The 14457-nt window shown below is 45.4% G+C and overlaps 1 long non-coding RNA gene across 1 annotated transcript; it reads right to left on the reverse strand.

Annotated features, from left to right (window-relative positions):
* Window positions 1-164: 164 nt before the first annotated feature.
* Window positions 165-4886, reverse strand: LOC143809850 (uncharacterized). The gene is made up of 3 exons (XR_013222490.1): window positions 4313-4886; window positions 1953-2003; window positions 165-276 (listed from the first exon to the last, which is right to left on the reverse strand). It is a non-coding gene; the product is annotated as an uncharacterized LOC143809850 (long non-coding RNA).
* Between the last annotated feature and the right edge of the window lie 9571 nt (window positions 4887-14457).

Genomic DNA, 14457 nt, shown 5'->3' on the forward strand with positions numbered 1-14457 from the left:
CAGTTCCAGCAGAGCAATTTAAAGACCACATTGTTTTCCGTAATTCTGTCTATGTATGTAATGCAAAAATTATACGATGGTTAGCACTCAACAGAAGTGGAGATGACGGTGCTAGTGAAGGGAACAAATTGCTCCAAAGTCACTGAATTGAAAAGATCACTGCACACGTACAAGAAAAATTTATGCTTGCAGGTGAAAGTTTATTTATAGTGGTTGTGAAATCAAGCGACTGGTAAATAACGTTTCGGCTAATACATAGCCTTGGTCACAACGTCGCTGCAAAAAACATAAAGATACAAGTATTTACAATATAGTATTTACAATAACAAATAAAATCATATAATGTACATAATATACATAGTTTCTAGATGCAATTCATGTACAGAGAGATGGCTCTGTAGGACTGTGTAACGAAGTATACTAAAGTTGAAGTCATTTGTAACCAAGGGTTCTCTCTAGAACAAGGGAGTGAAAGAAGGAATTCCATGCTGGGATGACATAAGTTAACATTGAATAGTATATGCCACTCAAGTATTACATGTATACTACAATCCAAGAGGGGTAATAGATGCTATCAAAATCTAGAAGTGCACATAAGGAGAGCAGTAGAGGGGAGGCCCACCTAGTATGCAGAATAAAGTTTCCATTCAGGGTTGAACAGGTGCTGATAAGAGGTTATGTCCTGTTGGAATGAAGAGCAAAGGCAATGGGGTGAATGTGATTGCTAATATTAGGCTCTGCTGAATAGTGCTATAAAATATTACCATGTAGTTTCCATGGAACCCAAGTGGTTAGGGCTAAAGGATTGCTCCTTAGGACAATACAGCGGATGGCTGTCAAGGTCTTGTACCCAAAGCCTGTGGAGAGTTATTATAATGAGGACGTGTCATGTAGATGCCGTGCTCTAGTGAGGCATGAATAGCATCTAACCTGTACAGGTATGGAGTCCAGGATTGGCAATGCTTTCAAAGGTACTTTAAAGGTTGCGGCGCCCCTGCGTATTAAATTATCAAACAATGTGGCAATATAAGATATATGTTGTGAATAGGCTGATATGAGATAGATAGAATGTAAGAATACTCATCTGGTGAAAACGATATGTCCACGAAAGGCCTGTCAGTGTGCTACTGACATAATGAAAGAGCCCTCTGGGGATTGCTAAGCGTCTGGCGGTGATTTGTAGAAATCCTGACACAGCCGTGTCTAGGTATGTGCTGGCGCTGGCGTCTGAGCTCCCCAATTAGTCCGGTGCTGACACTCCTGTGTCCTGCAGTGTGGACCATGTAGTGCTGTCTCCATGATCGGCGCTTACTTATAAAGCGCCAGAGGGGCATGGGACCGGAAGTGTCTTTGAACGCCGGCGCCTGCGTACTGGGATGGAGAAACGTCCATTCTCAGTGAGAGGTGCCGGTGAGATCTGCGCGTGCGCACGTCCGGTTAGCAGAGCCGGAGTGTAGGAGAAGTATGGGAGGCACGGCGCATGCGTGTGTAAGGGCAGGAGGCTGAGCCGGATCATATCATGTCCTATTGATGCGGGGGTGCCATGTACGGATGTTGGAATGATAGGTGTGTCTATATGGTGGCAATGAATCCTGAAGCAGAGCCTGTATATTATTTAGATAAGTGATGTTCCATACGGCACCTGATGAGTGATATCGTACGTACATAGGTAAATAGATGTGATGGTCGGATGGAACCAAACTAAATGGCATGACACGGACTGGTGACCGTGGCTGAATCAACATTGTACTATAGAACACTCATCCGACAGAAACTTAAGAGTACAATCTTCCGGCAAAACTGGAAAATACAATAACTATAACTGTGGTACACTGTAGTATATAATAAACTGAGTAGGAGTCCAAACCATAGGAGCAAAAGGAAACTTAGAAGGGAATAAGCATAACAGAAGGAAACTTAGAAAAATTCTGCACTAAGGTGGGGAATCTTACCAACTCCACAAAGAGGATTGCTGAGTGGTTGCGTGCAACTATTCAGTGGGTCTATGGAAGAAAAAGGTATCATATTAGCCAGTCAATTTCACGATTAAGTCCGTTAGGGCTGAGTGTGTCCAACGTATAAATCCAGTATGTTTCGCGTTGTCTCAACATCTGGATATGATTACCACCCCGTCTTGGTCTATGCACTTTCTCTAAAACCTGGAATCGGAGTTGCGATATGTTATGCCTGGCCTCTTTAAAGTGTGCTGGTAGTGGTAACCAGGTTTTTCCACATCTAATTGTAGATTTGTGGCTTATGATTCTATCCCTGATGGTCTGAATTGTTTCGCCCACATACAGTAAGCCACATGGGCATTTAATGATGTATACCACATAGTTCGATTCGCACGTATGGTACTCCCTGATGGGATACGATTTACCTGTACGGGGATGGACCACTTCACTCCCTTTGATGATGTTTGAACAGCATGTGCAGCTCAGGCACGGGAATGTACCCCTTCTGGTTTGTCCACTAAGTGTGCGGGTCATGGTTTGTTTTGAGGAGCCTATGTCGGCCCTGACTAGTTTGTCCTTTAAATTGGGTGGTCTACGTAAGCACATCAGGGGGGGATTTCTGAAAACCGCTATTTTGGGGTATGCCCTAGCAAGAAGTGGCCACTGTTTGTGGATCAGATTGTGGACTCTCTGCATGGATGGGTGGTGCCCATGGACGAAAGGTAGCCTAGATGGTTTAGGAACCGGGGTTGAAGGGGGGTAGGTTACGGATAGAGCTTTGGTCATCTCTGTAGTGAGAAGTGTGCCCGGATAATTCCTGTCCTCAAATTTTTTGGACATCTCATGTAGTCTGGATTGTCTGATGGTGGGGCTAGATACTATTCTAGAGACCCTTTTGAACTGTGATCGAGGGAGACTGTTTCTGGTGGATTTTGGGTGACAGCTGTTATATAATAAAAGGTTATTCCGGTCTGTGGGTTTAGTATAGATATCAGTGGTGAGAGTGCCACTGGCATCTTTGCAAACTTTGGTGTCTAGGAACGTGATCGCCTCCATATCATAAGAGATAGAGAATTTGAGTTCCGGACGGACTTCATTGATGGTATTGTAAAATGTTGTTAGGGAACTGTGGTCCCCCAGCCATATGCAAAAAATATCGTCAATGTAACGATACCATTGACGGGCAAACTGTTGGAATAATGCGTTGGTATAGATGAAGTCCTTTTCGAAACGGTCCATATATAGGTTAGCATAGGCGGGCGCCATGTTAGAGCCCATGGCGGTGCCGCATGTTTGAACATAGAAGTCGTCACCAAAGAGAAAGTAGTTTTCCCTGAGTACCAAATTGAGTAATTCAAGACAGAGTTCTTGTGAGCGTGTGTCCATTCCTGCTTCAGATAATGTTAGGGAAACTGCCTCTATGCCTGTGTTGTGTTTGATAGAGGTATATAGACTGTTAACATCGAAAGTGCATAAAATGCTGTCAATCGGGACAGAATTGATGTCCTGAATCTTTTTAAGGAAGTCACTCGTGTCGAGGATGAAGGATTTGGTTTTGTGGGTATGCGGCGTAAGTATTTTCTCCAAGTAGATGGATATGGGATTAAGAATCGAGTCAGTGGATGCCACAATAGGGCGTCCAGGGGGATTTTGTAAATTTTTATGAATTTTTGGGAGAACGTAAATCACTGGGGTTATCGGATGGTTATTAATCAGGAATGTTTTGGTTTTAGCGTCAATGGTTTGTGAGTGTTTCGTTAGGATGCTATCAATCTTTCGTCGAATGTTGTACACTGGGTCTGATTGGATTTTTTTATATGTAGTGATATCTGCTAATTGTTTCTCGATTTCAGCTGTATAGTAGCTTTTGTTCATCACTACCGTGGCCCCACCTTTATCTGCCGGTTTGATAACAATATGTTTGTTGTCCCTGAGTGCAGTCAGTGCTTGTTTTTCAAGGGGTGTCAGGTTATGTCGGATTGGAAGAAAACCTAGGCGTTGGTCACGGATTGTTTCCTTAATGTCTCTGTCTAAAAGAGTTATGAAGGTCTCGACCGCGTGGTTGGATTTAGGGGGCATGAACTTGCTGGGGTTCCTAAGCCCCAATGAGTCCAATGTCACAGGTGGCCCCATGTCTCTGTCTGGTACTGTGCCTAGTGTATTCTCAGTGGAATGAGGACTATCCTCAAAGTGTACTTTAAGCCGGATACTGCGATAGAAACTTTGTAAGTCCTTTTCTAGCTGAAATGAATCCCATCTAGGAGTTGGACAGAAGGACAGACCCTTATTAAGTACCCTGAGCTCAAGGGGGGAGAGAGAATAGTCGGAGATATTTACTACCAGGTTTGGACCCCTACCTGTGACCGGAGAGTCATCTGGCGTTCTCGATCCTTTCCTTCTCGACCTCCTGGTAGGCGACCGCTTTGGCCTAAAAAAACCGCTTTTGCTGAAGTTCCACCGACGTCGCTTCCGGACCCAGGAGAGGATCCCCCGGCCGGCGAGGAGTCCCCGGAGGCTGTAAATCTCTGTGCTGGGCGACGTGGTCTCCGAAAGGTTTGCCTGCTGGTAGTTTCGTCCCATCGATAGACTTTGTTGTTCAAATAATCCTCGGTGTCTCTTTGGAATTTTGTTCTTTTCCTCTCTTCCAAGTTTTTTTGATGTGATGCTAAGATGGAGTCCACTTTGTTCTTTAAGGTATTAAACTCCGAACTGGTCAGAGTAGAGGTGAGCTGCGTCTCGATGGTTGCGACTTTTTCTTCCGTTTCCTTTATAGCCTCCTGTAAGAATTCAACAGTCAGTAAAATAATATCAAAGGAACACTTGTTGAGTATTTTTTGAAATGTAGTGCAGTATCGGTCGTTATCAGAGAATAGAGTTGGTCGGAGGTTACACCGTAGGCCTCGTGGTATCTTCCCCTGCCGATGGTACTCCCCAAGGGTGGCACAGTGTAGATCGTAGGCTATGAGTCTCTTTTTCTCCTTCTCCCAATCCCTTGTCTTTATATCCCTATTCGGTATATGTAGAAAATCTGCTTTTGTTTTTATTCTGGACAGGATTGTTGATCCTGTAGCATCATCGTACACGTGTGTCTCAGATGACATGTGTTCAGTTGGTGCTTATAACCAAAAAATACGTAATGCAAAAATTATACGATGGTTAGCACTCAACAGAAGTGGAGATGACGGTGCTAGTGAAGGGAACAAATTGCTCCAAAGTCACTGAATTGAAAAGATCACTGCACACGTACAAGAAAAATTTATGCTTGCAGGTGAAAGTTTATTTATAGTGGTTGTGAAATCAAGCGACTGGTAAATAACGTTTCGGCTAATACATAGCCTTGGTCACAACGTCGCTGCAAAAAACATAAAGATACAAGTATTTACAATATAGTATTTACAATAACAAATAAAATCATATAATGTACATAATATACATAGTTTCTAGATGCAATTCATGTACAGAGAGATGGCTCTGTAGGACTGTGTAACGAAGTATACTAAAGTTGAAGTCATTTGTAACCAAGGGTTCTCTCTAGAACAAGGGAGTGAAAGAAGGAATTCCATGCTGGGATGACATAAGTTAACATTGAATAGTATATGCCACTCAAGTATTACATGTATACTACAATCCAAGAGGGGTAATAGATGCTATCAAAATCTAGAAGTGCACATAAGGAGAGCAGTAGAGGGGAGGCCCACCTAGTATGCAGAATAAAGTTTCCATTCAGGGTTGAACAGGTGCTGATAAGAGGTTATGTCCTGTTGGAATGAAGAGCAAAGGCAATGGGGTGAATGTGATTGCTAATATTAGGCTCTGCTGAATAGTGCTATAAAATATTACCATGTAGTTTCCATGGAACCCAAGTGGTTAGGGCTAAAGGATTGCTCCTTAGGACAATACAGCGGATGGCTGTCAAGGTCTTGAGCCTAATATTAGCAATCACATTCACCCCATTGCCTTTGCTCTTCATTCCAACAGGACATAACCTCTTATCAGCACCTGTTCAACCCTGAATGGAAACTTTATTCTGCATACTAGGTGGGCCTCCCCTCTACTGCTCTCCTTATGTGCACTTCTAGATTTTGATAGCATCTATTACCCCTCTTGGATTGTAGTATACATGTAATACTTGAGTGGCATATACTATTCAATGTTAACTTATGTCATCCCAGCATGGAATTCCTTCTTTCACTCCCTTGTTCTAGAGAGAACCCTTGGTTACAAATGACTTCAACTTTAGTATACTTCGTTACACAGTCCTACAGAGCCATCTCTCTGTACATGAATTGCATCTAGAAACTATGTATATTATGTACATTATATGATTTTATGTATGTAATGAACTGTGCTCATAGGGCTGGTAATAGATTTACGGATCACAGTCTTCTCCTATCTCCAGCGCCGCTGCAGTTCTCTTCAAGGTCACGTGTCTCTAAATCAAACAGGAGTTTGCATGTACTGGAAGTCATTTTGTCAATGTAAGGCTACTGTCACACTATCAGTATTTGGTCAGTATTTGTAAGGCTAGTTTCACACCAGCCTTCTTCCTCCGTTAAGCCCCAACCACTGCCGCACCTCTTCCTTCAGCTCTGCCTACGTCTGCATGCATCCTATCTTTACATTGGGTACGCAGGCCATGGGGATGTATGTGGATGCCTCCACATGCGTCGTTTTGACGCTGCACTGACCGCAACAAAATACAACTGCCCCGTCAGGGCAGTGGGGTACTCGGTACCGGGTCCTTCGGTTCACGGGAGGATGTCACGGTGGCTGACCCGGTCCGTGGCCCTGGGACATCCGTGTAAAAGGGAAAGGTCTTTAAAGGGATAAAGTTTATGTTCGTGACGCCACCTGTGGTATTCGGTCAGGGTGACCGACGCTGCTTTAAGGAGTCCGCTGGGGTGATGTTATGGCAGCTAGATGGTATACCTTCCCACAGGTGAAGTATATCCCCAGGGCTTCCCGGTGTGTAGATGGTGAATGGTGAATGGCGCAGAGAAGAAAATGGTAGCAGTCTCTATACCTTTACTGAAGACTTCAGCATCCACAGTCCAGAGCACCAGACCACAGGGCAGGCAGAGTCAGACCGGTTTGGAGTCAAGTCCAGAGTCCCTTTGTCCAGGTGGAAATCAGTAGCCTTCCTCTAGCGCTGCAGTGTTGTAGTCCCTTACTGCTAAGCTTCTCATAAGGTCCTCACAACTGTTGTAGATGTTATGTCTCTCTCTCTGTCTCTATCTGATAGGATAGGATAGGACAAACCCGTATTACTGGTGTCTTGAGGCGGTTTATAGGGACTCTATCATGCCCCAGCCTCCAAGGGGTGCCACCATGCCTCTTGGGTGTAGGGCGGACAGGTAATGTGAAATTAGCTGTCCTACTGGTCTCTGGAGCAAGGCATAAAGATCATTACTCCCTCGGTGTTCTGGCTACCGGGCTTCTGCACCTCAGGAGGCAGCCTGTGTAGGGCTGGACCCCTTCTGATAACCACTCCTTTGCTACGACTTCTTTGCACGCTCGCTGCAATACAGTTCTGCCTTCAATGTCTCTTTCTAGGAGCTGCAGCTCTGAGGGCATGCACAGCTCCTTTAACCTTCTGTCCTCCTCAGACTCTGGTCTGGAACTCACTCTGTCAGCAACTGTACGATGTTCTTTCCTTCTCAGTTTCCTCTTTCTGCCAGGAGCTGCAGACTCCCACGTCTCAGCTATTCTCCTATCGTACCAGCTCCGCCTCAGCTGATGTACCATGACAAGCTCCCTTCTGGCAATCTCTCTCTAGCACATCTTTCTGTTTCCTTCCTCTCTGCTTCTGGATCGCCCCCAGGCACAGGGCAGTGGGGTACTCGGTACCGGGTCCCTCGGTCTCGGTTCTGGTGATGTCACGGTGGCCCGACCCGGTCCGTGGCCTGTTGTGAACTCTGTTCTCGAACTCCCTCCTGTGGTCAGGAATGGTATTTCTGTGAGTTCTGTCCGTGGGTTCCCTCTGGTGGCTGAAAGTGGAGCTGCTGGTCTTGAAGTGGCTTCCCCATCGTTTAGGACTGGGCTGGTTCCTCTATTTAACTCTGCTCAGATCGTTACTTGATGCCAGCTGTCAATGTATCAGTACTGGTTCAGATCTCACTTGGATCTCCTGATGACCTGTCTACTTCAGCAGAAGCTAAGTCCCTGCTAAGCTCATTTGTTGTTCATTTGTGTGCTGAATATATTTCTGAGTACCTGCTAAGTTTCTGTCCAGCTGGCTATCATGATATTGTCTCGCTAGCTGGAAGCTCTGGATTGCAGAGTGGCACCTACCGCACCGTGAGTCGGTGCGGGGGTTTTTTGCTCACTCTGCGTGGCTTTTTGTAGTTTTTTGTGCTGACCGCAAAGATCCTTTTATCTATCTTCTGTCTATTTAGTAAGTCTGGCCTCCTTTGCTGAAACTTGTCTCATTCCTGTGTTTGTGCCTTCCTCTTAACTCACAGTCAATATATGTGGGGGGCTGCCCTTTTCCTTTGGGGAATTTCTCTGAGGCAAGGTGAGGCTATATTTCTCTTTAGGGGTAGTTACCTCTCAGGCTGTGAAGAGTCGTCTAGGCAGAGTCAGGCACGATCCACGGCTAATTCTAGTGTGTGTGATAATAGGATTAGGGTTGCGGTCAGCAGAGCTCCCACTTCCCAGAGCTCGCTCTATTTTGCAGTTTGACTATCAGGTCATTCCAGGTGCTCCTAACTACCAGGTCCATAACAGTGGCCCTGCTAAGGGGCACCCAATTAAAGGTGTAGTTTGTTGTTTGTACGGTGTTCGTGACGCCGCCTGTGGTATTCGGTCAGGATAACCGACGCTGCTAGGGGTCCACTGGGGTGATGGAGTGGCAGCTAGATGGTATACCTTCCCACAGGTGAAGTATGTCCCCAGGGCTTCCCAGTAGGTAGATGATGATGGTGTAGGTCGCAGTAAATAACGAGGACACAGGGTTGCAGTCTCTTTACCTTTTACTGTAGACTTCAGCATCCACAATCCAGAGCACTGCTAACAGGGATGGCTGAATCCGGCCGGAAATCAGTAGCCTTCCTACTAACACCTGTGTGTTGTAGTACTTCCCTGCTGAGCACCACGGGATAGTCCTCACAACTGTCATGTATGTTTCTGATATTCTCTCTCTCTACGTCCCCCAGATGATATGGATAGGACGACCCGTATGACGGGGTAGGCCTGGAGCTATTTTATAGGGACCCTAGAGACGCCCCTCTCCCACAATTTGCCTCCATTGTCTTCATTAGGTTAAAGGTTGGACAGCCAACTTGGAATTAACTGTCCTGCCGTAGTTTGAAGTAATGCGTAGAGCCTATTACTCTCTCGGTGTTCCGGCCACCGGCTACGCGCCTCAGAAGGATGTTGCCGATCTTAGGGCAGGACTCCTCCTGGTATTATCTCCTTGTGTTGTGATCTCGTTTCTCACTTCTCCACAATATACTCTGCTTCTTGTCCTTTCTTAGGATGCTGCCGCAATGAGGTGCAGGCGCAGCTCCGTAACATTCTATCTCTCGCTCAGTCTCTGCCAGGATCCCACCCCTGGCAGGGACCTCTGTCTGCAGCTCAGATGTTCCTCCTTCTCTCCCTGTCTGCCTGACAGGTCTTTCCTGGGTCTCACCCAGTAGCGTTCTCTTCTAACTTCCTATCCAACCCCCAGTTTTACCTGCGTGTGAGGAGTGGCCTAATACATAGAACCCTTTGCTCCCCCTGGTTGTTGGAGTGTGAAGTGTAGTATGTGACTGTGATACCTGGTCAGGGGAACTCCTTTAGTGCCATCAGACGTACCATCACTCCCCCTGGTGGAAAAGTGACAATACTGCAACGACCAGGACTCTGGGGCGCTGCACTTCTCTGACAGGAAGGAACTGAACTGACTTTTCCTACAGACTACCAGTTATATATATATATGGGGAGTGACCTAATAAATAGGGTCAGGAGCTTCCCCTGGTGGCCTGGAGTGTAAACTGTGTTGCATGTTTGTGGTACCTGGATGCAGTTATCCTTCTTTGCCTCCAAACGTAGCATCACTCTCCCCGAGAGGAAAGCAATACCACTTCGACAACCAGGACCCTGGGGCGCCGCACAACATGTTTCGTTCGATGCAGCTCAGCACAGCCTCAAAACGACGCTTACGGAGGCATCCGCATACATCCGCATGGCCTGCGTACCCAATGTAAAGATAGGGTATGCAGGATGCATGCAGACGTAGGCGGAGCTGATGGAAGAGGTGCGGCAGTGGTAGGGGCTTAACGGAGGAAGGCGGCTTTCATCCGCAGCCCTGCCGAACGCTAGTGTGAAACCAGTCTAAGCCAAAACCAGGAGTGGGTGATAAATGCAGAAGTGGTGACGTGTTTCTATTATACTTTTTCACTGATTGTTCTTTGCCTGGTTTTGGCTTACAAATACTTGTGTCAAATACTGACCAAATACTGAATGTGTAAACGTGGCCGAAGTCAATGGATTTAATTTTGAGTCCCCACATAGCAGTCCCTGCAAGATCAGGAAAAGAGGTGGAGCAGTCACGTGATGTAGAAAAGGATTGGATCGGAGAGGCATTTAAAACCGGGGAAGATGGTAATTGGTGAGTATGTTACCCTCCTACACTACATTAAATAGGTAGATAGGATTAGGGAAAAAAACTGGGAATGCTTCTTTAAAGAGCAATTTTACCTGATTTTAAAATTTTTGCTAATATTAAACTCATCTAACTGAATAATGACTTTCAAGATGGGGGGTTGATTAGATGTGGAACATAGTTCTTTTGAGCAAATAGAAGTGTGGCACCCCAGGAGTTTGGATACCACAGTGGTACTGCCTTCCTCTCAGGGAGGGTGATGCCATGCCTGGAAATGAGGAGGATCCCTTTGACAGGTCATCTGTACATGCAACATGTTTTGACTCCAGGCCAGAAGGGGGGAGCTCTAGACATGGTTTCAGGGGAGCTTCCCTAGATATATATAGTCTGGCTTGAAGGAGGAGTTAGTTCAGTTTGGAGTTTGCATGAGACAGAGGATTGAGGAGCAGAGGAGAAGTGAGGAGCTGGAGGGGAGCTGCGATTGGGCTCCCTCCATGCTGAAGGGCAGAGACCAGACACCGGGAGTCCGAGGCTGTGTGGGACTTCATGCCCCACAGCAGAAACCAGAGGGCAGGAGATTGAAGGTAACTTGTCCACACCTGCACCCTGAGGTACAGCAACATACAGAGCCTGGAGACACCGTGAATAGAGATCCCTATAAAAAGGCTTGCATTGCCTACCATGCAGGAACTGTCCCAGGACAGAGAGAGAGGACCTTGAAAGAAGCCATAGGCAGCAAGTGACTATTTTACAGCGCATTGAGGAAGGCTCCCAATCTAATCTGGCAAAGGGATTTCAACTAATTTCCAGGCTGCCTGGACTTCACCGTCACCTGTTGCTGGCACCCTGGACAGTGGCCGTAAACCACCAGTAAAACAGGTAAAGAGACTGCAGCCTTTTATTCTCTGATTATTTCTGGCACCACACTATCTTTGCCAAATACCCCAGGAGCCTTGGGGACCCAGCTTCAGCTGTGGGAAGCCATACCATCCTTGCTGCAGTACCATAATTCCCCAGAGGACTCCTTTAAGCAGCGTCGGTCACCCCTGACCAAATATTATAGGTGGCATCACGAACATTTTTATTTCAAAAAACCCCATTGAAGACCTTTCCTTTAATTTGGACTCCCAGGGCCACGGACCGGGTTGCTGCCACCGTGACCACCCCTTTAATGATTTGACCCGGTACTGAGTACCCCTAGGCCCTGGCAGGTGCTCCAGAAGCTGTGATATCATTTTATTTGTATTAATATTTTACTGATTATCATGGTGTTCTCTTATAGGATGAGTTACTTGCTAATTGATGAATGGCTGTTGCTGCCATCTGATATCAGCCCCCACAGTACTGAATTGTTGTCTTCTCATATGGTCAGTGAATAATCCTGTTTCCTAATATGTTAATGACAACTAGCTAGTTGAAACAAGGAGCCCCAGTGACCTTCCCCCTCCTGACCTGTGAATGAGGGGAGGGACTTTTAAAATATCAGGGAGGTGAGACACAGATCAGTCCTGTGTGGAATAATGATGTGTTCACAGCACCTCAGACAGAAAGAAGAGTATATGGATTGTGTTATCCTCTGTCTGCTATTCTCTTGCTCTGTTGATTGTGTGATACCGGAGAAGGACCCCGTGAGAAGGACCCCCTGATAAAAGCGATAACTAAGGAAGGACCTGTGTATGAAATGAAACATGGCAGCGGTTTTTACAACATAAGAATGCACATACGACTTTAAAGTGTTGTAATAAGGCAAAATATTATTTTATTCAAGAGGGTTTTGGTACTGGATATAAGTGTTCTATGCTATGATCATCACTGATAGCCCCTGAGTTTCTGACCCAGACTCCCAGAATCAGCATCAAATAATATCTGATTGCTGAGCTTTATTATGACAAATCTAACCCTAGACTTTTAACTCCTCAGTGACAGAGCCAATTTGGTACTTTATGACTGAGCCAATTTTTACAATTCTGTCCACTGTCACTTTATGAGACAGAATAAGGTGCAGACTCCTTCTGTACCCAGGAGAAGCCATTTATAGACCTGGTGACCACATACTAGATATAAATCCTTAGGCAGTATGCAGGGTATGATATCAGTGAGTCACCATATACTTGTCAAAAGTTCTTGCATCGTAGGGTGTGCACACCAAGTGCTGTTGTTTTGGAAACTTCATTCTTTCATTCCTTCAGCCTGGCAAACTTAAAATGGTAATCAAATGGGTCAAGTTGTTCATAAGTCTGGGCAGAATCAGTAAATCACAGCTCAATATTGTTCAAATATCCATGGTTATTTCCTGAAAATACCCTTTATCACAAATCATAGAAGTGCTCTCACGCCATTCTTAGTCGTTGGAGTGTGGGCATCGCAAGCTGAATTTCAATTTTTTCACTGGAATCTCACCTACTGGAAAATTCTTAGCTCTATGTGTTATAAATTTACCTTGTACTAGGTCTAGCTCATATCCATGTTTTAAGCTATGCATGAGATTTAACTGTAACCATGGACTCTCTACCCACCTCACAGTCTGGACCTGGACCACATGGCTGCTTACGAGGTTTCCTCCATTATAACGGGCAGTATCAAAAGTCTCTTCGTGGATACAGCTATAGTTAAAATCCTCATATGGGGTTAGGGGCACTGCGAGATATGTCATAGTATTAGAGGATGTTGGGCTATGGGTGCATATCCAGCAGATCTTAGGAACATGTTTGGAAACTATGATTTGAAGCTGGAATTGGTGATACGTATTTGTCCCAGTCCTCCTTTAGTACCTCATTGAGAGTTAGGGCAAGGGATGCAATTGTCATCAGCATGGTCCAAAGGGGCAGGGTCATCATCTTTGCTTCTGCCTGGATTCAGGACCTTTCAGTGGCTGGCGTCAATCCAAGTGTCTTTGCCTTGGAGCTTGGCAGAAGTGGCAGTGGTCAGTAACACTTAAAATGGATCACTATTGCTGGGCTCCAATGGTCTTCTCATATGTCTCTTGACGATGACCCAGTCTCCTAGTACCAATGTGTGTATGCCTCTTATGCAAGTTAGGTTCTGGAATGGAGGAAAGAACACTATTATGAGTAACAGTCAAGACATATGCAGTGAGCAAACTGTAGGAGAACTGCAGCTGCTGTAGGGAATGCAACCCTGTTCTAGGGACACTACAAAACAGTATCTCATACCGGGACAGCTTCTCTCCACTCCTCAGGGTGGTTGTCACTGAATGCAATGCAATAGTCAAGCAATCTACTCAGGACAAGTGTGTTTCCTCCATGCACTTCTGGATTTTTTTTTTATCTCCGAGTACCATTAAGGCGCTCCACCTTCTCACTACTTTGTGAGTCTAGCAAACATGTAAAGCCTGCTCTATCCAAAAAGTTGCCATAATCTGTTTTATCAGTTCCTTAGTGAAGTGAGTTCTTCTGTCACTCTCTATGGTTCTGGGCACCCCATATTTTTCAAACCGCCTCACTGACCAAACCTTTTTTTTTAACGTTGTTCACAGCCAAAGCTTCAGATCATCTTAGAAAGAGATCAATGCATACTAGGACATATTCATCGTCTGACTGGAGCACCTTGTGCCCACCAGAGAAAATCATTCTTGGGGCCCACTATGTAGCTACATAGAAATAAATACAAGACCACCAATTGTTCAGTGAAACGTGCTAATATTAGGGTACAATATAAGGTAGTACACGTCTTAATTATGTAGCAGGGGTTGGGGTAGCCCCCTCAAAGAAAATAAAGTATCCCCCTCAGAGAATATAATATAGCCCCCACATAGAATATACAGTAGCCCCCTTCATAGAATATAATGTAGCCTCCCTTAGAATTTAATGCAGCCCCCTCACATAATATAATGCAGCCCCCCTCATAGGGTATAATGCAGCACCCCACAAAATATAATGCAACCCCTCATAAGGT

Source organism: Ranitomeya variabilis, chromosome 2 (genome assembly GCF_051348905.1).
Source record: "Ranitomeya variabilis isolate aRanVar5 chromosome 2, aRanVar5.hap1, whole genome shotgun sequence".
Taxonomy (NCBI): domain Eukaryota; kingdom Metazoa; phylum Chordata; class Amphibia; order Anura; family Dendrobatidae; genus Ranitomeya; species Ranitomeya variabilis.